General features: G+C 41.6%; 1 protein-coding gene across 1 annotated transcript in view; it reads right to left on the bottom strand.

The window, feature by feature from the left end:
• Nucleotides 1-25,951, bottom strand: part of AGBL1 (AGBL carboxypeptidase 1) — a 535,096-nt gene that overhangs the window by 192,185 nt on the left and 316,960 nt on the right. The gene's annotated exons all lie outside the window — the stretch shown is intronic.

Here is a 25,951-nt window from a genome sequence, read left to right on the forward strand (position 1 = left end):
ACATGATTTAAAAAATGTTATTATTCTACAGTACTTGTGCCAAATTACCATGGTACTGTTTTTTTCTATAACAAGTGTCTCTTTACCATATTTTGCTCCAGTATAAGAGAAGTGTGTCTTCTTATTAAATTACTAACTGATCAAATCCCTGTCTCTCTCTCTATATGAAATATATATATATATATATATATATATATATATATATATATAAAATACTTCAGAATAAAAGGTCCTTATCCAGGTTTTGATTTGACGATTTCCACGCATTTTCAATAACACATCAAATATTTCATCTACTTTGTTAGACTTAGGGGGTAATTCGTTGGGGGCAGCGTATACCTGCTCGCTAGACCACAAATTTCCGCAGCCTAATGAGGAAATTATATCTAAATATCATATAACACTTGATATGTTACCCCTTTTATATGTGTCTGACAACAATATATCAATTTTCAAACTCTTGGTAACTTTTTAGCTTGTAAAAACCACATAAAACACATAACAATGTTCCCCATAGAACACCTGAGTTGATACAAACACAGTATGCAAACATATGTGGCTGCCAGACTACCAGTGCCAGATTTTCCACTATGCACGTCGGGTACGAGCCTTGGGGCGGCACAGGAGCTTCAGACGCAGAGAGAAGCTCAGCTGGACCTGGTCAATAGAAAAAAAGGGGGGTTGTGGAGCGCTTGGAGGTGGTTAAAGGTGGGTTGAAATTATGAATTATAATTCAAAAATAACTAAAAGGTCAATAGGGTATCACAATTCATGTACATTTAATATGACACTAATTAAAAAATGAATAAGTGAAAGTGATACACTTAATCACATGTAATTAAAAACAACACAAAATAGGTAATAAGTTGATAAAGGAATTTAGGACTGAGCCATATACTTATAGCGTTCTCCCTTTTGGCCAGTAGCTGGATCGATCTGTCCTCCTTATTGTTGGAAGTTAGTAGTATGGGTGTCCATAAACCATGCTGGGATGATTGTTGCCACTGTGTTTTCAGGAATTGCTGTCTCTGTAGATGGAATGACAGGTATCCATAGGCTGGTGGTAAATTTTCCCAATATTGAGATGGTGGTGGTGTCCCCAAAAGTTCTTTCTTCCAGTATAAAGATCAGATAAATTCAGAAATTGGAGGTTGGTACCAGGCAATTGATGGTATAGGGAGTGTCCCGCAATAAGGCTCTGGAGTCCAAGATATAACTTTGAAAAAGTTACCAGTGAAGGTAACGAAACGCGTCAGGATACCTACCAATATCTTGGACTCCAGAGCCTTATTGCGGGACCGCGAGGGGACGCGGTCTCATAAGAAAAACGGGAGCCCAGATATTACATAAGTACCAATTTTTGCATTTACAACATAAATACACAAATTAGATAACACAAGGAATAGGAAATAAAAAAAAAAATTAAAAAAAAGAATATAGAAATAAAAAACACTCAGAGGAACAAAAACAATACTTTTTTGTTACTGAAGGTATTAAAAGTATCATCAATAAGCAAGCATAGTATAAACAATCAGAACATGTTTGTACTTAGCATCATTTACCATGTGTGAAATAAATCATGTTTGCCAACCAGAACAGAATTCACTTGTTTATATCCGTACAGGAAAGCAAAGAGTGGAACAGCGCAGCCATGACCGTAACATGTATCAGCCCTACCGGGACAGGCTAGGCAGAGCCATGCAAGTCTTGTAGCAATCCACCAATACACACCTCCCAGGATTGAACACCACTGTACCTGATCAGGCATATTAGTCAGCCCATAGCAGTAGTATGGTGCATGAAGGGGGAATCCAACCAACTATTCCAAATCTTATAATATTTCTTCTTTGTCTAGAAATGTAAACAAATTTCTAATGCTGCACAACTGTCAGAGACAGACATTCCCCAGCCGTAGGACCAGAACGGGCTAACCAGGATCTGGCAATGCATACCTTCACCAGTGTGCAAAAATGAACAACATATAATTGGGTGGGCTTATCCAGAGTATCTTACTCAAACGCAGCCAATACACCTACCAATGGGGCAAAAATATCTAAGGGAATACCTGTTGCTGCCATAATGCGAGTAGTTTTCTGCTAGAACCCAGAGATCACAGGACAGGTCCACAACAGGTGCCAAAATGAGTTGCCAAGTAAGGTGCATTTAGGACATTTATAATCATTTCTACCTCCCATTCTAAGTAAGACATTCTTCTGATGATTATGATAAGTGTCTGCTTCTGCACTTGTGGCCAACTCAGAAATAGGTCCTGAGTGAATAAGCTTAACAACAAGTTTATACTGATATACTTAAGCTGTAGTCCTAGTTGTAGTATGACCTATTACTAATCAATAATCCATTTGTTACCAAGCAATTCATACAGAGCCCTTAAAGTAAATGTTAAATCCAGGGGAAGTTTAAAAGAGCTGGTGGACAGTGTGCAGGCTCCATGTGGGTACTCCCCAGCAGGTTATACTATAAACTGGGAAGCCAATCTGTTCTAACAAGTGTATAAACAGTAGAAAATAGTACTGGAATTCTGATCCAGTACTTTAGTAATAGATCACTATTCCCAGCATGAATTCACTGATATACTGTATTAACCAATAGGACATACACTGGATACAAGTAGTATTTTTCTTTATTGGTAGCAGAAAGACAGCTTGGCAATTCACAGGTTACAGCACGGCAGGTTTTCCATCAGGCAACATACATGTTTCACAATGTGAGTACAACACTCCAAAGGTCCCTAACTGGCATTGGGAACTCTGACCCTCTGCTCTGGACAGACAAGAGACCACAGGTGTTAATTATCCAAACCATGATTCACATCAGGTTAGGAAAACCTGGACTGGATCTAAACCCTGATCCTGATGTTCCACATTCACGTCATGTGGAATTATACTGTTCCTGTCACACCATCTTCCATAGATAGACAATAGCTAACATTTAGTGATCTGTGAATGCGCTCCCAGATTTAGCATATGAGACAATACAAAATTCATAATATAATTATGATTGCAAATCATGAGCAAAACAATTTATTATCATTTGTTTTATTTCTGCCAACAGAATATTCCTGTGTGGGTGGCATTTAACGCACCCAATCAGCTATATCTGGGTTGTCAAATACAAAGCAAAGCCAAAAGCAATCTATAAAAATCAGAAGATTTTACGGTACTTGTGTACTAGCACGGCGCCCATCGCATCGCAGACCATATCCCATGCGATGGTATACGATGCGACGCGATATCGGCCGATGTTGTGCGATTATAAATTGTATAAGCACCCTAATGGGTGGTTACAATGGTTAAATGCACCCCCACGCCACCCCCAAGTATAAACGTGAACCCGCAGCGTGGCGAGCGCAGCGACCTCGCAAGGGGAGACGGTACGCGTCCTACGACCTTTTCATACCCCCACTATCCACGTCGGCGTGGAGTTGAGAATAGAAAGTGTGGCGAGCGCAGCGAGCCACCGAGCCCGAAGCGTGGCGGGCTTCACAGGTATCCGTGTCCGCTCGCCACACTTCGGGCTCGTTGACTCGCTGCGCTTGCCACACTTTCTATTCTCATCTCCACGCCGACGTGGAAAGTGGGGGTATGAAAAGGTCGTAGGACGCGTACCGCCGCCCCTCGCGGGCTCTCTGGGCTCGCCACGCTTCGGGTTCACGTTTATAGTGGGGGGGGGTGGCGTGGGGGTGCATTTAAGCATTGTAAGCACCTGTTAGGGTGCTTATACAATTTAATATCGAATATGAGTTAAAATCGCATTGCATCGCATGCCATTGGGTGTATGGCATGCAATGCAATTCGATTAAAGAATCGGGCGACTAATTATCGGGGCGCCGTGCTAGTACACAAGTACCGATTTTACTATATAAGAGAGATGTGATCTGCATGTGCAGTTTCAGCATTAGACACTAGTTATGCACCACAATGGATATTGTGGAACCAATATGCATTTGGAGCCATTCATGGTTCATGCTCAAGTTGCGAATCTGCATGAAAGAAAAAAATTCAACGTAAATTAAATATCTATGAAAATCTCAACAGATCAAATGATAAAAAAACACATACTGGCAGCAGGTAGGTAACTGGCAGCACTTGTAAGTGATTGCTCCATTTGCTTGCACTTTACAATTGTGCTGCACATGTTTCATGGGTGACGTGGATGTATTTAACACGTCTATTAATAAAAGCTCTTTACATCCAATACATTCATTAACACAAGACATTTGCTTCTTAGAAATAATAAATGACTCAAAAATGTTGATATTCTGCTTTTCATTGCCACCGTGCATTATGCATAGCTGTTCAGAGAGGAAAACAAATGCACCATGTTAATATGGATATTCCTATGGTCATTTATAAATCAGTAGCAATATATATGCATTATTCATTCTGCTTTTATCAAATGTGTCTTTCTGCCTGATTCTGATTCGGGGAAAAAAAGCAAGAATCAGAAAGTACAGTGAATGTTCCTGGGCAAACAAGGGGGGACAGATACATAGATTTTTTACATGCAGAGTAAATACTTCCTGCTTTTGCATGTAGCCCACAAATGCAATACACTTTAATTTATACACTTCAATATAGATGTCCCTATGAGCATGGGTTCTAATTTCTACTATAAATCTCTGCAATGCCAAATGTCCAGTCCAGTGGTACACTTGCCATACTAAGGGCCAGATGCTCTAAACTTCAAAAGTGATAAAATGGAGAGGGATAAACAGCCAGCCAATCAGCTCCTTTCTGACATTTTTCAAACACAGTCTGTGACATGGCAGGTAGGAGCTGATTGGCTCTGGTACAGAGATGAGTCACACTAGAAGCAGAAAGTTCAGGTAGCCTAGTGTCATACACAGGTGAGTAACACAAGGAGCCACCAGAAGCAGAGAGTTTAGGTAAGCTGAAGTCAGTACACAGGGAAGCAGTATTGGGAAGAAGCAGGGATTTCAGACAGACAGTTTGATACACAGATAAGTAATAGGGAGAAGACACAAATAGAGACTTCAGATTAGCTAGATAGGACCCCATCTAAGCAGCACTAGGATCAGACAGAAGAGGGTAGCAACAGGAGCCAGACTGATAAAGACTGTAGTAAAGTGACATGAACAACCCAGTCAATATCACTAGTAATAACGTGCCCCTTATTTATAGCATTAATGTGCAGGTACCTGTGTACATAAAGGACTTTTAGCAACTGCACATTTGGGGTTAAATTTCCACATTGCCGGAGAACTCATACAGTACCTCTCTCTTTCAGCTAAAGTAAGACTCAGGTAAAGTTAGGTGAGCTCGTAATCCTTGACAGTATCTCGTCATTTCATTCTCCAGCGGCAAACAGGCCTCACATTCTGACACCAAATGAATATGCATTTGTAATAGTAATATCCTGTGACATCATGTACTCTATAACATTAAAAAGATTTCCATACAGTAAATAGAGCCATATAAAGCAGTGGGATGGGAGACCCCTGCAAAGCCAAGCTAACAGACACTGGACCTTATCCTGGTCCGTTCGCATCCCCCATGCATACGCACATGGGACCGATGTTGTGCATATGCGTAGGCACATTTCTGTGCATGCGCGAACCGGAATTCTGGCGGGTAGCGTCTGGTGGACTCACAAGGGACCTTGCGAGTCAACCAGAAGAACTTTCTCTATTTACAGTATTAATAGGGAAAGTAAATCCCAGACTCCTCAAAGAAGAAAAAAAGGGGGCAAGGGGACCTTAAAATTTTTAAAATACAATGCAAGTCAATGGCACTGGATCCATTAACATTTTACGCTTTGAGAAAAAGCCATATAATACTTTGTCTTTTGCATGATAAAAAAAATTGCTAAAACACATATACAAAAGCATTACTTAAGCCTAAGAGATAAATACATCACCAGTTAGCTTCAGTGCAGTACTAGCAATCAGCCAATCACAACCATCAATCCATTTGCACCTGACACTGAATGCACACAAACTGTACAGCTTTCTTAGAGTTACAGGCACTTAGCTGCATATGTTCATAGTTACAGAAACATGTCCCTACTGATCCTTGGGTTACTTTACAATGTCTTTTCCATGGTCATACCTCTCCAGGAGGACATAAGTGCCAGAATCATTGATGCATGAATAGGACACACAAAGTAACACAGGTCTCTTTCTGCATCAAAATGCCTGTGCTGCATGTGGTCTCAGAATCGGTCCCATTACTGTAGCAAATCACTTACATCAGACTGAATGTATTTTTCCTCTCATAACAGATGGCATCTGGAAATAACGTACACATATAACCATTAAAACAGACGTAATTGCTCAGCAAATTGAATGATGTTTTATTCAGCTTCATTTGCAGGTTTGCTAAAAAAAAACCTTAAGATATGGGCATGTGCGCTGCGACTGCGCATGCACAGAAGTGCGATTTTTGCACGCTTAATCGCACCCGATATTACAAAAGAACATAAACCTGTATGTGTGCTGGAGCTTCATTTTCTCCATGCTAATAAATGACTTTTCTATATTACGACACTAATCAATATAATATTTCACAGATATAGAGCCTTGTTCCATATGAAGCAGTCTACACCTAGCCACAGTATGCATGATCCCTATCCTATATTTGTTGCTCATCATGCTATCATAAACTTTTTGGAGGTCAGATATTTCCATACTTGCCTACCTGACACTCTGTACGAGCAGGGCCGGTGCTAGGGTGTCTGGCGCCCTCCTGCAAACCAAAAATTTGTGCCCTCCCGCAATACTATTGTAATCATCCAGAATGTGCTGCAGGTACTTTTTGAACTAGATTGCATCGCATCTAGTTCAAAACGCACGGTGCAACAGCCCGTCATATGTGTTTTAAAATAGATGCAATGCAATCTAGTTTAAAATGCATGGTGCACATCGCACCATGTATGGGCGGCATATGAGGGGGTTCATCAGATAGCTAGATAAATAGACAGACAGATATTAGGCAGATAGACAGACAGAGATAGATTTTAGACAGAGAGAGAGTGAGCTGATAGATAGATAGATAGATAGATAGATAGATAGATAGATAGATAGACAGACAGACAGACAGACATACAGACAGACAGAGATATAGACAGACAGAGATATAGTCACACAGACAATAGACAGATAGATAGATAGATAGATAGATAGATAGATAGATAGATAGATAGATAGATAGATAGAGATATAGACAGAAATGTACAGAATAACCCCTTCAATGCACTATTAAATGAGCAGCAACTCTATATATTCCCCCTGTCAATAGGGAAAAGGAAAATGGATAGCACAAGAGATAGAGTGCGCTAAAGTTTCAGTTGTAAAACCTCCACCACCAAAAAGATCTTTTACCACTGTAAAATGCAGGCTGTACAGTTTTAAACAAATTTAATAAAAAAAGTACAATATAAAATACAATAAAAACTTTTTTTCATTCGTTTGACATGATTGAAGTACAGCAGAGGAGAAACACACACAGAGATATAGACAGACAGAGATATAGACAGACATACAGACAATAGATAGATAGATAGATAGAAAGAGAGCGGTAATATAATATTAATTATATAATAAAAATATAATTATATAAAGATTAATAAATCGATCAATAAATAAAAACAGAGAGAGAGATATAGACAGTCACAGACAAATAAAAACAAACTCACACAGCCAGCTCCTCTGTAGGCTCCCGGGCCATCTCTCTTGTGCAAAGCTTCACACTGAGATGGGGGCATCTAGTGGCTCCTGCAAGTACTGCAGTTAGCACTCCGAAGCTTTCCTCTGCCTCCTCCGACGCTCAGCTCACCCTTCCCCACGTGCAGGTGGGTGCATCATGTTGCCGACGCCGCAACAGCGTCTCACAGACAGCGGCAGCCGACAGGAGCAGGGAGCAGGGTGCAGAGCATGGAGAGCGCCTCTGCTGGCCGGCGCCTCCCTGCTTTGCATCCCTCGCTGAGCGGGTTCCGCCGGCCCTGTGTACGAGGGAGAAAATGCTCTGTTCCTGGACTGCCCTGGTAATGTGTGATTGCCATCACCTGTGGGGAGCTAGGTAATTGATAACAAAGGTGTTTCACCACAGGTGACGGCAATCATACATTACCAGGGAAGTCCAGGAACAGAGCATTTTCTCCCTCATGGAGAGGGTCGGGTAGGCAAGTATGGATATTTCAACATTTAATCAGCATACTGAGATCATCAAGCTTGTCGAAAGGCACCAAATTCTGTGAACTCTTCACAATCTACAGTATTTATCCTTGACTGCAATATCCCTGTTCCGTAGTAAAGATGAACACGGAAGATATTCCTAATGCAGATAATGCGGTGTCTATGTGCAGTCAAGATGAAACAGAACATAACGTACTGTACTCTCCCTTGCATAAGTAGTTGCAGATAAATCCATAAATCATATTTTTCATAGCTGTGAATCCTAACAGATGAGTATAGTGACACCTATACAGTTATTTATTAGTTTTAACTTAAGAATGGTATGCCATGCATTGAATGACTTATGTTTGTTCCCAGCAATAATTTCAGCACCGGGGCTGTTGGACAGCTACCTTCTTCTACAGTCTTTCCTATGGAAGCAATGCATTTCATTGCAGTGTACTGTAGCTAGGTTTATTTCAGTGTAATGTATTTGGAGCATTTATATTTTAAATAATATATCATTTTTTTTGCCCTCGGTTGACGCTCTTTTTTAAAGATCTGGCCTTTAAAAGTAAAAAAATAAATAAATAAAACTAAACGGTGGCATTTTTCGCTCTATTGATGTTAAAGGAGATTCATTTTGAAATAAGGAGGCAAGATTGCAGCATTTATTTACTGTAACATTTTATCCTGCTCATCTTGCAAATGTCTTTAGCATAATCTGAAGTGGCAATGAATGATGAGGGGGTTATGAGTCACTCTTTTGCCAAGGCTTCTGACAGGATATAATGCAGAGGAGATGTCAGCAGAGGGTGATTCTGAATATTTTATAATACTCCTGCACTGAATTCTTCCCCGGAGCTCATCACTTTGCAAACTACAGTAGTGTATTGTTAACATCCCCCCACCCCCTTCCCCAGACCTCACCTTTCACATTTGGATTCAAGCCCTGAGTATTTTGTGATCTTGAATTATTGCATTTTTATCTTTTTTTTTTGGAGGTGAAGTGATTAGCGGTCAATAAAACTTGAACCATTTATTTAGTAGTACAAAACAGGATCAGTACATCCTGTGCATGTTACTGAGAAACATGTTATTATAGTTAATATACATCACTTATACACATTGTTATGTACAGATGCAGCTGCATTCTTCTTTTGTGCAGCAGTACCAGCGAATACTTTGTCATGGTAGCATGCATGTAGAACGTCTCTCCACCTGCTATCAGCCACCCAGCAATTAGCATCCTTACAGCTATTAACTGTTCGGCTGCAGTAGAGGTAAGAATAAGAGCATCTACATCTGTATTATTATTTCAATATGACAAGTCAGCGTGCATGTATAACTGATAATGGGCCTAATTCATAGGTGGCCTCAAATGCCATACTAAGTCATACTTACTGACTTTTGAGCTGCCCTCGGGGCATGGCTAAATGACGCGATTGCGACATTTTACCTGCGGACCCCCTGCCGAGGGGTGGATCGCGGGAGATGGGGGGTTATGCGGGAGGGTTGCCCCCCTTTCCGGGGGAACGGGAGGGGGACCCAATTTCCGGGACCCTCCCGGCCATTCCGAGAGGGTAGTATACATATGTTGCAGCTGCCGAGATATGTGCTTAGACACAAACTGGAGATAATAAAACCATCAGAGACAGGTTTGCTGCATACAAGATCAAGCCCCTGAAGTGGTCTCCACATGCCTGTGTTTGAGCCCACACATTTTCACTATGTTAATAACTTAGAGTATAATTCCTCAATGTGACTGTCTTTGTAAAATAACCATGGTACCTGTGCAGTGCATACTAGCAAAAAAATAAAATACTCCCCTGCATACAACATAGGGCAACATAAAAAAAAGATAAAGGTTATAGGGGGGTATTCAATCTGTGCTCTTTTGTCATAAATGGAAAATGGATTTTCAAATTCACAGCTGTTTTCTGACAATTTGAGGCCAGTTTTCGCCGCTGCCGAGTCCCTCCACGGGGGGCGGGGTGTGGGGATGGTGCAGGCGTTGCTAACTCACCAGGCTCCATGGGGGTTTGGGGACGGTGCGGGTGCCGCTGTGCTCACCCCGCTCCACGGGGGGTGGGGATGGTGTGGGCGCCGCTGCGGCACTACTTCTCAACTTGCTCCATGAGGGGGGCTCCCAAGTGCCGCCCCCCAGTGCTGACAGTGCGAATATCGGATTGATTACCTCAGTTGCAGTATGTATTTGTAATCCTACAGTACATATGTTCTCCAGCAGTTATCTACTATATATACAGTTAATGTACCGTATAAGAAGTTATTTAAAAAGGTTCATGCTTTTTTGATTTGCATTATATTTCAAAATTACAATATCTTCAGTCTCCTATTTAGGTTAACACCCACATGGGACAATACCTCCTATTTGGGTTAAGTACCAAGCACACTAGGGATTTATTTACTGGCATGATGTGATCTCAGCTAAGTGATATTTAGGGGTTTACTCTATAGCAGTGGTCGCCAACCAGTCGCTTGCGAGCTACCGGTAGCTCGCCTGTGCAATCCGGGTGGCTCGACCACTTTTGCTCACCACTGCTCGCATTAGGTGTGAGGTGCATTGCAATGTGTTGCATAGTGTGTCAGGGGCATAGTATCAGATTATTAGTACAAATTTTAGTAGCTCTCCGGGAGGGTTTTTTTTGTCTTTTGTGTCTTGAGTAGCTCACACTCAATTAAGGTTGGAGACCACTGCTCTGTAGTGATAATAAAAGCGCCCAGATATAAAGAATTCTAAGTTGTTAAGTCATAAATAAATGTGTATAGATACAAAGAGTTGGACACTCACTGACTACTGTAGATCTGCTTTCACTCTGTTACTGTACTTTGTATAGTCACAAAACCAATATGATGTGGCTTTTTTTTATTTTTTTATATTTGCTGCCAGTGAATTGATTGGGTGAAGACGAAAGGTCATGCAGCATCACAAGAAACAGCCACTGTGTCCAACTAATATTAAGTAGAAAAGATGCTGGATTTGCTGCTGAATGGCCTCGCACATGCGCACCACGATCCGTACGCATGTGCAGTCTATCGACAATCAGCCGCCTTGTGAAATCGCAGGGCTGCGATCAGGTCTGAATAATCCCTTATGATGTAACACTGGCCTTTCATGCATTTACACACAATACACTCAATGAAGATTTTACATTTTGCTGTTTGAAATGCCATATTAAATATTTTATGCCTCAAGGAACTCAGCACCAATTCTCTCCGTGTATTAGTGTGAAGGATGAAACTTTCCTCAGGGATCCTGCCAATGGAGTATTTTGAAATGCAGATTAATGGTTTCAACCTTTCATCACTAAAGCGCAAATCATTCATTTTAGATACATAATAGGAACATGATATGTAACAAACTAGTGACACACTTCTAACACAATGCAGCATGAAGTTGTATTCTGATAGTTCTCATACTACATCACCAATATTAATCACTTCATTTCAGTGTGGCCTGGTTTATTTTTTGTATTAGAAAATGCACATTTATGTGGCTGATGCAGAGTTGGATGGAGCTGCCTCTAGTCCAGACATGCAGAATAAGTCCCTATAAAAAGGAGCAATTTCCTTTTCTTGCAAAGCTGCCTATATTCTGTACACACACAAGGTGGACCCAGCACTGGAGGCCACTCAGGTCATATGTTGAAGGCCCAAGCAAGAATAAAGTGGATGCAATGTTGCTGCAGGAAGCTGCTGAAATACACAATTACAGTATGCAGAGGTAAATTAAGAGAGGAGGCGACCCATGGGTAGCCTTTTTTTGGTGGGCCCACCCCTTCTATTCCTGAATTTAGCATTGTATCACAAATGCACTGATATCTGATATCCTGCTGTCTACACTATTTCCCCATTGATGACTCTTATGTGTATGCACAGATCTTTGGGAACATGACTAATTGCCATTTTCACAACAGTATCTGCAGTGGTGATGGACAGGTAAGTACATACTGTACTTGCCAATATTTCATGTTTCTTTTCCGGGAGAAGCCCTGAGAGGAGACTTTTAGCTGTGTTCAGGGGTGTGGGGATCGAGCTTTGCATCATCAAGCCCTGCCCCAATTGCAGGAAATACTGCAATTTGTGGTTGTACATGGAGGAGGCAGGGCAAAAATGACATAATTTGCATCATCTTAGCCCCATCTGTGTACACCCGCAAATGGTGGTATTTAACCGGCAAAGTAAGAAGATGTGGGGGAGAATGTGGGGGATCCTTGGAAACGTGGGAGGCTTGCCCACCCTTCCAGGAGCCTCCTGGCCTAAGTATGGTCTATGGGTGCATGGTGTGCAGTGTGGGCCTTCCTGAACCCTGTGCATTTCACACTCCACACCCATTATAGGTACACCCATGTGTTAGTGCAGAGGACACATAGCCAATCAGAGGATATATAGCCAGAGTATCAAGTGGCTACACACTGCATCTACTGTTGTGTCATTCATTACCTCGTCTACAGGGGGTTCCACTGTATAGACAGACTGTGTTTAGTTAGTCAAAACTAACAGATTACTTTTTGTTATTGTAAATCTATTGCATGTCAAATATATGAAGTTGACCTACTGTCTAATTTGTTTACACAATAACTTCTGTTCATCCCTGAATAATAGTAAAAAAAAAAAAAAAAACTTTTGTGGAGGCTTTCCTCATCTTTGTGCAACACTCCCTCTGCCAGGACAGACTGCACTCAGACACTGCCCTCTGCAGGACCTAGCACACTCCACTCATCTCTCCTGGCCTCACAGGAACAAACCTGTAAAGCAGAATCCATCAGACTATAGCAGGGGTCTATTTCCTAAAGGTCAATTTCAATTGATTCTTATTTAAAAATAATCAATCTAAATAGATGTTAAGTTTACAGGGCTACAACTCACACTTACAATCAGATTATTTTTAATATTAACTAGTACCTGTAATTGTGTGTTTAGCCCTAGAAACTCTACATCGATTTAGATTGATTTTTTAACTATTTGAAATGGATTTTAAAAAATTCCGATGAAAATTGGCCTTGTAGTAAATAGAGTCGTGGATCTATTCCCAGCACTGCTGAATAAAACAACAGTGCTATTGTCAACGCAGTTGCATTTACATTGGAAAAACTATTCACAGGCGTAGTATCCGAAACAGAATGTACTGAGTATTTTTAGTCATATAACAGACTTATGCATAAAGATGGAACCCAGGAACACCATATATAGCACTGTATAAGTATGGGCTACTGCATCATATACAACCACCTGAAGTCCTTTCTTCCAATGCACACTGCAGTGTCTTTTCCAACAAATGAGACATTGGAAGGAGTGACTTTAGTTTGTTGTATCCGATGCTTATACAGGATACAGGACATTTGGCAATAGCTTTACCCATTCTAATTATTGAGTGCCAATTTAAAGTTTTGGTGGCAGTTAGCTGGAAGAGCTTAGCCATTAGATACTTTAGCCGCTAATATAAATATTAGAGAGATCCCTTTTTAATATTACTCTATATTGTCCATGGTAGAACACCCCTGTAGGGTCATTGATTTAATTATCCATATCCCTACCAAACAGGGGGCCTTACGCCATTGTACACACAATTTTTGATCTGTATATTCTTGTGCGACTGACCCACTACATCTAATTCGCCACTAGATAACCATGAAGACAAATACATAAAAATACATACTGTAAGAAATACATAGGAAAAAAGGGTACACAAAAAAATGGGTAGACGGTGTAAGGTGCACAAGTAAACAAAATAGGATATGTACAACAAATCACTAACATGAAAAATATCATAATATTAGAAAAGAATACAAAACATGCAAAACTACTTTTAGAGAAAATCTGTAAAATTAAGTTCTTCATTGAGACATGTCAGAGATGGGTATTGCAGATATAGGTACATCTGCTTTCACGTTGCAGTAAACATTAATTGTGACCAACAGGGCATAACTACTGGTGTGCCTGCTGCTACACCTGTGGAAGACAATTCAAATATGTGAAGCCGGATGTCAGTCAGTCAATCAGAGCTCGGGGACCGACAGCCACCATTAGCGACTGGCTGCAGGACTGCGAGCACCGATTGGCTCATGAGCTGACGGATTCACTGTGAGGAGAGCAGGAGTGCACTCTGTGCTACGCTCTCTGCCCTTTCCTGTACTATCCACTGCACTCTCCACATCTCCCCGCAGCAGCAGTAGCAATTAAAGTGGTGGATGCTGGGCAGGACTAGGAGCTTAATGAAAGTGACACTTTTGGGGGCTATATGTGTAAATGGCCCCACTAGGGGCATTGTTTAAGGGGCACTGCAGAGGCATTTGTTGGAGGGGTACTACTGGGGGCATCATATATACAAGCAAGAGTACTGGGGACATTGTGGTGAATGGCATAATGTGTAATGGGCATTACGATGTGTGGCATGTTGTGCAATGGGCATTATGGTGTGCAGCATTTTGTGTAATGGGCATTACAATGTGCTGCATGTTGTGGAATGGGCATTACGATGTGCAGCATATTGTGTAATGTGCATTTTGGTGTGCAGTATGTTGTGTAATAGGCACTATGGTTTGTGGCATGTTGTGTAATGGAATGGAAACTGCGGTGTGCGTCATGTTGTGTAATGGCCCTTACAATGTTCAGCATGTTTAACTGATGTTTTCTTTAGCAGTGCTGGATATAGATCTACTGTACAAATCTATGAAAGGCACCAAAATTATGTTCACATTTTTTCATGGGTCATATTAGTAACACACATAAAATCTCCTACATGTATTTTATTAGATAACACTTTCTCTTCAATGGACAGTCTCTGGTGTCAATGTAAGGGGTGTACAAAGTGCAGGAGCACAGCAGGTGAATGACCCCTGAAGAAAAAAAGAGGTTTTAAAGAAACGTTTGGTTGAAATGCTTCCCAGAGTGCCAGCAAGAGGTTTATGTACCTCCAGAGCCACAGGCTGATAACATTGATCTAGTCAAGATCAAACACATCAGTATATCAAAGGCAGAAGTTAGTTCCAAACCTCAGCAGCCTGGTTCTTTGTGTTTAAACAATGAAAATTGTTTTGATTGAATGTAAATACAGTGTGTGTGTGTGTGTGTGTGTGTGTGTGTGTGTGTGTGTGTGTGTGTGTGTAAAGTATATATATGTGCATGTAATATATAAATATTTATATACTGGGGCAGTATGGATGGTGTAATGATTAGCATTACTGCCTCACAGCATTGAGGTCATGGGTTTGATTCCCACCATGGCCCTAACTGTGCGGAGATTGTCTATTATCCCCGTAATTGCGTGGGTTTCCACGGCTCCTAACAAAATTAACCCTAGAATGAATGTGTGTGCATGTACACGTGGTAGGGAATATAGATTGTAAGCTCTAATGGACAGGGACTGACGTGACTGTTCAAAAATTCTCTGTAAAGCGCTGCGGAATATGTATGCGCTATATAAGAAATGGCACTTGTGTATATGCTGACAACGTAACTTAGGCTACGTTGTCAGCGTAGCTTTGCCGGGCGCCCTGCTAATATGTGTGTAGTGCATTATACTTACCTAACGTCCACGGCACCAGCGTTCCCCTCCTCCATGACACCCCGGCGGCAGCGTTCCCCTCCTCCGGCAGTCACTCGTCACTCCCCGGCGGCAGCAATGTACGTAATTCAGCATACTGCCGCTGGGGGAGCATAACATGGTTTTCCTGCTCCCCCGGTGGCACTACGCTAATTGCATACATTGCAGCAGCCGAGGTGTCATGGAGGAGGCTGCAGGAGGAGGGGAACACGGGTGTCATGGAGGAGGGGAACGCTGGCGCTGAGGTGTCATGGAGGAGACTGCCAGAGGAGGGGAACGCTGCCGCCGGGGTTTCATGGAGGAGGGGAACGCGGGTGTCATGGAGGAGGGGAACGCTGGCGCTGGGGACATCGCTGTGGGGATCGTGATGGACGTTAGGTAAGTATAATAAACTACACACACACAAGCACTATCAACACACATTTCACCCACTAACAATCATATCCCCACTATCCATGTCATACCCCCAGTATCCACATGGGCGTGGAGTTAATTTTATAAAGTGTGGCGAGCGCAGCATATCCGCTTGCCACACTTTATAAAATTAACTACATGCCCACATGGATACTGGGGGTATGACGTGGATAGTGGGGATATGAACCATTGCGTATTAGCACAGCTCCTGAACAAGCTATGTAAGTTACGTACTTTACGTAAGTTACGTAGCTTACGTAGCCAGCATAGTGGTGTAATGGTATTCTCAATACACAACTACGCAAATTAGGTATTGGGCGGGTGCCAGACGCGGTCCCGACAGTCAGGATCCCGACAGTCATTTACCCGACGTCGGGATCCCGAAAATCAAAACGCTGACAGCCGGGTGCCCGATGGCCACCCGCTATTTTCCCTCGTGGGGGTCCACAACCCCCATAGAGGGAGAATAGAATAGCGAGCCCGCAAGGGGCTTTGTTGCGCTCGCCATGCTGTCTGAGTCCGGGCAGTCGGGATCCCGACTGTCGGAACCCCATACCACACCACAGCCAGGGTTTTAGTCCCGCAAGCCCAACATCCATTAAGATTGATTTACTCATGTTTTGTTATTTATTCAATGTAGTTTAAGTTTAGTCTCCTTGTACTGTTCCTTTGTACGGCGCTGCAAAATACTTGTGGTGCCTTTTAAATAAAATTACAATAATAATAATACTCAAGTGGTAGAAAAAAACAATCATTAGTAAATATATCCCCTTGTGTTTACTATTAATATGAAATAAAACACCCGAGAAAACTACATTGCTAGCCTGCACTGATCCATTTGATATGCTACATTTGTGCATCTGCGTGCAAATGAGTCTGCATCTGTATACGTCAAGTTCCTTGGTGCTTCATCTATGACTTTGTATGTGATTACAATTAATTCTACCAACTTAAAGTCTCAGACCAGCAAAATGTAATAAAATTGAAGGCGCACCTTGGCTCTCTTAGGGTCGTTCTGGGCATCTTGTGCCGTATGGCATATGAGGACACATTTTTCAGAACAAGAATTAGTAGCAGAACTACCACCACTGCAGTGTTTAATCAGCTACAGAACTATGTTGGCCCTATAGCTGCATTTTAAAGGGGCCCATGTACAAATGCTTCTAGATATATACCTCTCAATTTTATTACACCACAATTTTAAATTTTATGCCCCATAATAATGATCTACAGTAGTTCATTTTCTGAATCATTTTAGTGTCTTAGTAAATGTTATGTCACATGGGGCTTCCATTACACATTATGCAACACAGTGCCTCCAATTCGCATTATGACAAACAGATGTATTCATGCTTTTTGTTGATGCAATGCATACGAGCGGGCATATGCATAGTGGCATAGACTTTAATGGTGAGCACATACATGCATGTCTCTAGAGCTCTAGATAGAAGCTCCTTAGAACAGGGCCCTCTCTCCTCCTGTTCTCACAGCACTCTTCTTGCATTTCAATTGCAGCTCTCTTACTCCCCTACAATCTATACCTGCATCTCTTCTCACTCACTTCCCTATATCTCCGCTGTATTGTGTACTAAGATTTGTGCTGTTAATTGTGCTCTCTTTTTGTTCTGCTGTCGCTGTTATGTAGTTCTGTATACCTTGTACTGTTCTAATGTGTTCTACATGTACGGCACTGCATACCACTTGTGGCACCTTATAAATATAATAATAATAATAATAATAATAATAATAATAATAATAGGCACACTTCCTGCACCAGCTGAGGCACAATGCATATACCTTAGGGCAGAGTGAAAAAGTTGAAATTGAGATATTCAAGATCAGCTAGTGTGGAAATGTTGTGACTTGACCTGAATAAGAAACGTGGGTACTTATGTAATATCTGGGCTCCCGTTTTTCTAATGAGACCGCGTCCCCTCGCGGGGCTCGCTGCGCTCGCCACGCTTCGGGCACGGTGGCTCGCTTCGCTCGCCACACTATATAAAATCAACTCCATGCGTAGTTGGATAGTAGGGGTATGAAAAAATGGGGTGCATTTAACATGGGAGCCCAGATAATACATAAGTACCGAAACGTGCAAAAGCGTTTTGCTCTATGTCAACATCTTCCTAAAGTTTCGCTTTTTAGATGAAAATAACGAAAGAAGAAGAAGCTCCGATCTAGTTAAAATTATGTTAGGGCATCTTAGAGTAGTTCATTAATATACTTTAGCATAGTAAAAAAAAAAGTACGAGCTTGTCCTAGTGCAAAGTGACTGACTTTGGCGGGAGAAAAAAATCCCTGATAACTGACCTGTTTTCATGGTCACAATTGTGAATATTGTGTGTTTTCATCTGAAAGAGTGGGTTTTTTTTTTTTTTGGAGAGGATGCTCTGTAATTGAAAAAACTTGGGGCAAAAAAATCAGGGTAAATCCTTTTGTTTGCCCTTAATAGAATAGTGCACCTCTGTGTCTTCTAATGTCCAGCTCTTTACTAAATGCTACAGTACAGTAAGTTCAGCAAACAATGCATTACGCTGTGTTATTAAGGTATAGTATTATAAACACTTATGTTTATTGTCTTTAATTGTGGCAGTTTATTGTAAACAGGAATTGGTCTTAAAAACAAAGATTGTAGTCCCCTATGCTGGTCATGTGCCAGAAGAGCAAGGTGGGGCAATTTGGCATGGGGGGAGAGATACTTATTGGAATGCAAGAGTATTACAGGTCTACTGAGAAGCGGGAGCTGCCAATGAGGGATAGTTAGTTGACCGTTCATCATGTCGACATATCCATGAACACATACTGAATGTCAACATTGTCACTGTCGACAAAGTTATACCACATCCAATTGCTATGCAAAAATTTGACACAGCAACTGTCAAGCCATAATTCTAAAATCAGATATATTGTGTGTATTGAAAATAATAACAAAGTATACTGGATATGCTATTGAGAGTTATTCATTCTATCAGTGATGTCCAGCAGTACATACAGTATATGCCAATCACTGTGTTAATTACTAGGCAGTATTGGTAAGCGATACTTTTTTTTTTACTTTTTATATGCTTACTAACCAAATGTAATAGTCTAATAATAGTGGACATCAATCACACGTGGTTTGTAAAAAACTGAACTCAAAACACAACCAAAAACAATAAGACAATACTGTATGTGCAATATCTTTGAAACCTGTTATTTTTGTATCAATGTTCTTGATTGTTGTTTTCTAAACATTTGATTTATTTATTTCAGCATAATGCACTTTAACATGTTTAACTGTTAATATATTGGCTAATCTTTGGCATAATTATATGCTCTAATGCAGCCCAATCATGTTCCCAGCATAGTGGATGCAAAACCAATTCATGTTTAAAATAAACTGCCACAATGAAAGACAATAAACGGAAGTGTTTAAAATACTGTACCTAAATAACAAAGCGTAGTGCATTGTTTACTGAACTTACTGTAGCATTCATTAAAGAGTTGGACATAAGAAGACACAGAGGTGCACTATTATAGTAAGGGCAAACAAAAGGGATTTACTATGATTTTTTTGCCCCAAGTTTTTTTTTCTTGGTCACTTCAATTACAGAGCATCCTCTCCCACAAAAAGAAAAAAAACACTTTCGGGTGAAAACACACAGTTGGAAATTTACTAAGATGTGTATTCTACTTCACATGTGATATTGCTATGGGCAACCAATCAGATCCTGTCTACTATCTTCTAGATGGTGCTAAATAAATAAGAAGTAGATTCTGATCTATATCCCATAACAAAGTCAGTAACTTTGCACTAGGACAAGCTCGCACTCATTTTTACTATGCTAAAGTATATTAATGAACCTCTTTGGGACATCCTGACATCATTTTAACTAGATCGAAGGGTACTTGTGTATTATATGGGCGCCAAATTTTTTCAGCGGGTCGGAAAAATCGCGTCAATCGCATCGCATGCAACCAAATCGCATGCGATGCGATTGACGCGATTTTCCCATAGGAATCAATGTTAAATGGTCCCAAATGGTCCCTGAGACCATTAGGGTCAATGTGAAATGCCCCCCAGGCCCCCCTGTTGTTTCTATGCCCCCTCATTGTTAACGCCACCCCACCATCAACGCCAACCCGAAGCATGGCGAGCGCAGCGAGCCCGCGAGGGGCCGCGGTATGCATCCTCCGACCTTTTCATACCCCCACTATCAACGTAGAGATGATTTTATATAGTGTGGCGAGCGCAGCGAGCCACCGAGCCGGAAGCGTGGCGAACACAGCGAGCCCCACGAGGGGACGTGCATTACTTTACTGGTATTACGTGTTACTTCACTGGCTGCGCTTGCCACACTATATAAAATCAACTCCACGCTGACGTGGATAGTGGGGGTACGAAAATGTCGGAGGATGCGTACCGCCGCCCCTCGCGGGCTCACTGCGCTCGCCACGCTTTGGGTTGGCGTTGATGGTGGGGTGGCGTTAACAATAAGGGGGCATACAAATGGGGGGGGGGGGGCATTTCACATTGACCCTAATGGTCTCAGGGACCATTTGGGACCATTTAACATTGATTCCTATGGAAAATCACGTCAATCGCATCGCATGCGATTTGGTTGCATGCGATGAGATTGACGCGGGAAATTGCGTTAAATTAAGTTAAGGCATGCAATTAACAATATCGGGCGCCCAGATAATACACAAGTACCGATCGAAGCTTCTTCATACATTTCAATATTTTCATCTAAAAAGCGAAACTTTAGGTGTCTTGCTAATTTCATATTATGGCACATTACAGTGCCCCTAGTTCATATTATGCCACACTATAGTATGTCATAGAGGCACTTAATATTGTGTCATATTAAATTGCTCTGTTTATTTAATGTAACATCCTGATGCCCTCCAGTTCATTTCATATTATATTACAATGAGCAGGTCCAGAGGTATAACTAGATATATTGTAGCCTATACAGTATATTCAGCCTCTCTCTCTCTCTCTCTCTCTCTCTCTCTCAGCTTTGAGCCCCATGGCAGCTGCACTCCTCCTACATTAGCTACAACCTTGTTACCAGGGTCACTTAGCCACCCTACACTGCAGTAATCATTACAGTGCCAAAACACGATGGAACTGCACAGGTTTACACTTGGCATGGCCATCAGTGGGTTATCCATCAAATTATGGTACACAACCTCAAAACAAGGGGCGGCAACTGTGCGCAGTTTAAAAAAAAAACATCCTCCAGCCTATTATTAGCATTCTATGTAAAAATATAAAAAAAAACTCTCTCCATTTATAAGACCAGCGCTCCTTAGTGACCAAAGGGCCACAAAAGTCTGGTTATCCATCAATGCTCACCATCACGGGTACCATTGATGGATAAACTGGATGGTGTCACAGTAATTCCTCCATCTGTGCTTCTGCCACAACCAAGAATCATTTACAATGAGTCACTGTATGTTGCAAGAGTGTTCTTAAAACAGCAGATATTTACATTCCCGTGGGCAGTGTCTAGCAAACATGTTTCCCACCATTGTTTTCCAAAATATAAAGGGCAGAGAGTAAATACATTTGTTTTATTCATGTTAAGTTTGAAGGCAACTTTTTTTCTGTTTTTCCGCCTTTCAGAACTGTAATAGGCTTTGTGGCTGATTCTGCATAATGTCAGATGATCATAAACTGAGAGCTTTGTGCTTCTAGGGTTCCTATTAAATATCTGATCTGACAGGAGAGAAGCTAATGCAGTACTTTCTACTAGTGCATATGCTCTACAGCTGACTCATATTATTAGTCATTTTACATGACACTGGAAGCTCACTCAGCAATGCTTAGGGATTCTAAGCTGAGTATAGAGGGTCAGCTTAACTCGAAATGTGTGACTGTTTTGCAGCATACGTCAGACAAGGAATTAACAACAATGTCACTACATAGATATCTAGATAAAATGCCATAGACTTTTGAATGAAGCATGACATATTTCCAGATTCTACTTTTAAAATAGGACCAAAAATAAAGTTGACTTTTACAAACTTGTGCACGCAAAACCTAAAATATGCATCGTGGTGTATAAAACGTCTACTAATGACATTCACATACAGTATACTGTACTGTATAACGATTGCTTTTTCTATGAATAAAGGAACAAGTACTTTACTAAGAAAAAGATGAGTACTCATCTAAAGATACAAGTGGATACAACAGCTGCTACAATCTGAGAGAACTTATTATTTTATTAATATGTGAAATGAATCCACTGATGTCTTCCTGTCTCTGAAACTAATGGAATAGAATAAAGAATGATCGCAAGCAAGGGGTAACGGAACCGCCAACCATTGGGTACCCCCGGAGCACATGATAAAAAGCAGTAGAAATACAAGTTTGGATAGATCAGAGATATAAATTAGTAGAACAGAAGGCATTCTCTCAGTCAGCTAAAATATATAATAATTTAAAATAAATATAGGAATAAGAAAAATGAATGTATAAAAAGGTTTAATATTAAAACTAAGAAGAAGAAGAAGGTTCAATTAAGTTGCTCTCTGTCTAATAGTGATGTAAGCAGAGGAACGGAATGCATTTCATAAGCATGTAGAGGATTAAACCCCCGAGTCGAGCCTCCGGACAGGAAATGGTCAGTTTCGTTATGTTTTGTGTGTGGTGGGGTTTAGAAGTTGCTAGCCTACAGTATTAAAATGTAGAAGCTGTGGGGTTTCAGGGCCACTCTGTGACTGACTGTGCTGTTATGCTGTTTGTGTAGTTTCCCTCTCTCCCTCCTGTTTGGTTTTGGGTTTAGGGTAGTTGTTGGCTTTTTTTGTGGCACAAAAGAATGGTTTCAGTTGTCGTCTGGCTTGGGAACTTGAGGTGATATCCCTTCTAATGCGCAACTTCAGCCAATTCTACCCTACTGTAGTTAGCGGCGTCATTGGACACCCCCCCCCCCTTCCACACACACACACCTGCAGTGCACATGGTTTTGTCCATTTGATAAGGAATTTGCCTTTGCGAGGGAACCAGAATAAGGGCCCAGGTGTGTTGTTGAGGTGTGATGTGGGTAACTTGAGTGGGGTTTGGTTCCCCACCGGTAGAAGATCTGTGTGCAGTTGGGTATATTGCTTTATTAGGCTATTCTTTCTGCACCACCGTATTTCATCTATTCTTTTATTCTTCTTTGTTTAGTTAGCTCCTTGTTAGTAAATAGATATGAACAGATTCAAATTTAAATAAATTCACATTTTAATAAAGCTGCCCCTTATTTTCCCCTTATACATGTCCCCATGTCTTTATTTTGTTATGTTTAAGAGGTTTCTCCTGGTACTGGCAGGAGAGGGCAAGTATCAGACGACGCGAGTTTAAAAAAGCAGCATTACTGTATATTGATTTTCTTCTATTTTTGGCATGTACCTAAAAGTCAGGCCCCAGCGAATCTGATCACTAATAGAGACATCCTCTTGTACAATATATACATCACTCATTTGTCCTCATAGACCTGTCTTTTCTACAGTCCTATCCACAAAACATCTAACAGTGTTCCCTGGCTGAAGCAAGTTGAACATTGATTTTTCTGGATCATGGAATAAAAACAATGAATCCCAAACAGCTTGACCAGCTAGTACTGTGTAATATTCTAAAGCAAAGTTAAAAAAAAAACAAAAAAAACAAGACTATATTAGGTTGAGAAGACCCATCATGAAACAGGAGGGCTGAAGACAAGACAAGATATAGCTCCTGACAAGCGGAAATGTCTTGTGTCAAAGGCATACGCTGAAGAGCCAGTTCAATGCCAACTTGAGACATTTCTATTTAGCAGAACTGAATCAGAGACAAACTCTATATGTTTAAAACAAGCAATGACTTGTTGGAAACTGTAATGTGAGATAAAGATATTGAGCACTGGCTAAGCAATCAGAAATGAATGAACAGGTATAGAGCACAGTACAAGCAGAGATATTGGTAAAACCTGATTGCGCACATGTCTAAATTAGCTTCAGGGAAACCATGTTAAATATCGAGGCAACAGTATGTACATGTGTAATGTGGTAGCAATTACGAATATGTGCAGCGATCAAAATTCCCATGCAGATATCTTGCTGCAGTCGGCACCATCCACAACTCTGCTGCCACAAGAGCATTTTATATCCTCGAAAAATGCCAGTGGCCTGGGACAAGGGGCAGACTTCTCTTCATAATACTTCCTAAGAAACCAAGGGCCTAATTCAAACTTGATTGCAGGACAAATTTGTTCTCAAAATGGGCAAAACCACTCTAGGTGGTTTTACAATCTACTAGATTGTAAGCTCCTCCGAGTAGGGCCCTCTTCCCTCCATTTGTCAAAGCCCACTTCTCTTCACATTTCACTCACAGCTCTCCTATACTCCAACACTCAGTGACCATCTTCGTCTGCATACTCATCTCCATCATTGGCCTCAAGCGTCTAGTTCAGGGGTGTCAAACACAAGGCCCGCGGGCCAAATCCGGCCCGCCAGACCTCTTCATGTGGCCCGCGCAGCCGCCGCCAGCCTTCACCTTTTATTCTCGATTTTTTTTTTAAACAAGAAAGCCGCCTCTTCAGCGCATGCACGTCAGCCTACAAGCCAAAGAACGTCTGCCCTCTAGCGCAGTGCCGCCGGTCGTCGACCCCTCCTCCGCTCCCACCTGCTGTATAGGAGCCAGAGAGAGGAAAGAGCAGGTCCGTCGTGGTGAATGGTGCTGCTGTGCGCTCCAGGTCACTTACTGCTGAGTGTGCACTGCACAGTGACCGGGAGCACGCTGCCCCCCACTCCTGGATAGATAGTGCGAGGAGCGCTACTCACAGGAGGGAGGGGGAAATGCGCCTGTGTGAGAGCGCAGCTGTGTCCTTGGTGGTGGAGCAGCTCAGACTGGAGTGGACGCATCAGAGCGGGTAAGTGTCAAACTCTCTGCCTATGTGTGTGTGTGCACTGGCACATTGCAGCCCATCATTAATTGCTGTGTCCCATGATAATAAGCAGGACATATGCCCTAAGACTGAGTGCTGCCCCGCTGTGCAGGCAGCGTGTGCCCTAATGCACTGCAGTTCACAGCAATAGCAGGAGGGAAATGCTACTGCTGAGTATACAATAATTGAATGCAGTGACAATAATTTATGATAATAAAGAGTGGACACATAGTCCTACAAATACAACCGGCCCTTTGAGGGTGACCAAACTGCTGATGCGGCCCCCGTTGAATATGAGTTTGACACCCCTGCTCTAGTTGTATGTTGATTGAGTCCTCACTACTTACATTTAAGCTGTAATGTGTATTGATCTGTGGCGCTCTTTATTTGTAATGTATTTGTGTTATTTATTCAATGTTAGGCCAAGCTTTGTCTCCCTGTATTGTTCCTTTGTACGGCGCTGAGAAACACTTGTGGCGCCTTATAAATAAATTTATAATAATAATAATAATAGGTGGGGCAAAAGTAATATGTGCAAACGCAGGTGTGCCCATGAATCCTCGGGGCGGCCGTCTGACATCACATGATGTCAGTGCCCACCCCCCTATTCAGAGGATAGTGGGCAACTGAAAAGTAATAAAGATTTACTTTTCATAAAGAAGGCTGTAGAAATCATTTGATGGACAGCCACAATCGATTGATTTCTCCTCCATACGTCCGTATGTGAGCGGATGTGTAAGTGTACACATCCACTCGCGTGCTAGTGTGGGGATTCGGTCGGCAGGTCTGAATCAGGCCTTTATAATGTACTTAGCAGTTCAGAATACTATATTTGTTGAACAAAAATTGGTATAAAGTTGAAGTACATTGTGCCTGGCATGTCACCAATATCTTGTGTCTTTACACGTATTGGCATATGAG

Source organism: Crinia signifera, chromosome 4 (genome assembly GCF_055691185.1).
Source record: "Crinia signifera chromosome 4, ASM5569118v1, whole genome shotgun sequence".
Lineage (NCBI taxonomy): Eukaryota > Metazoa > Chordata > Amphibia > Anura > Myobatrachidae > Crinia > Crinia signifera.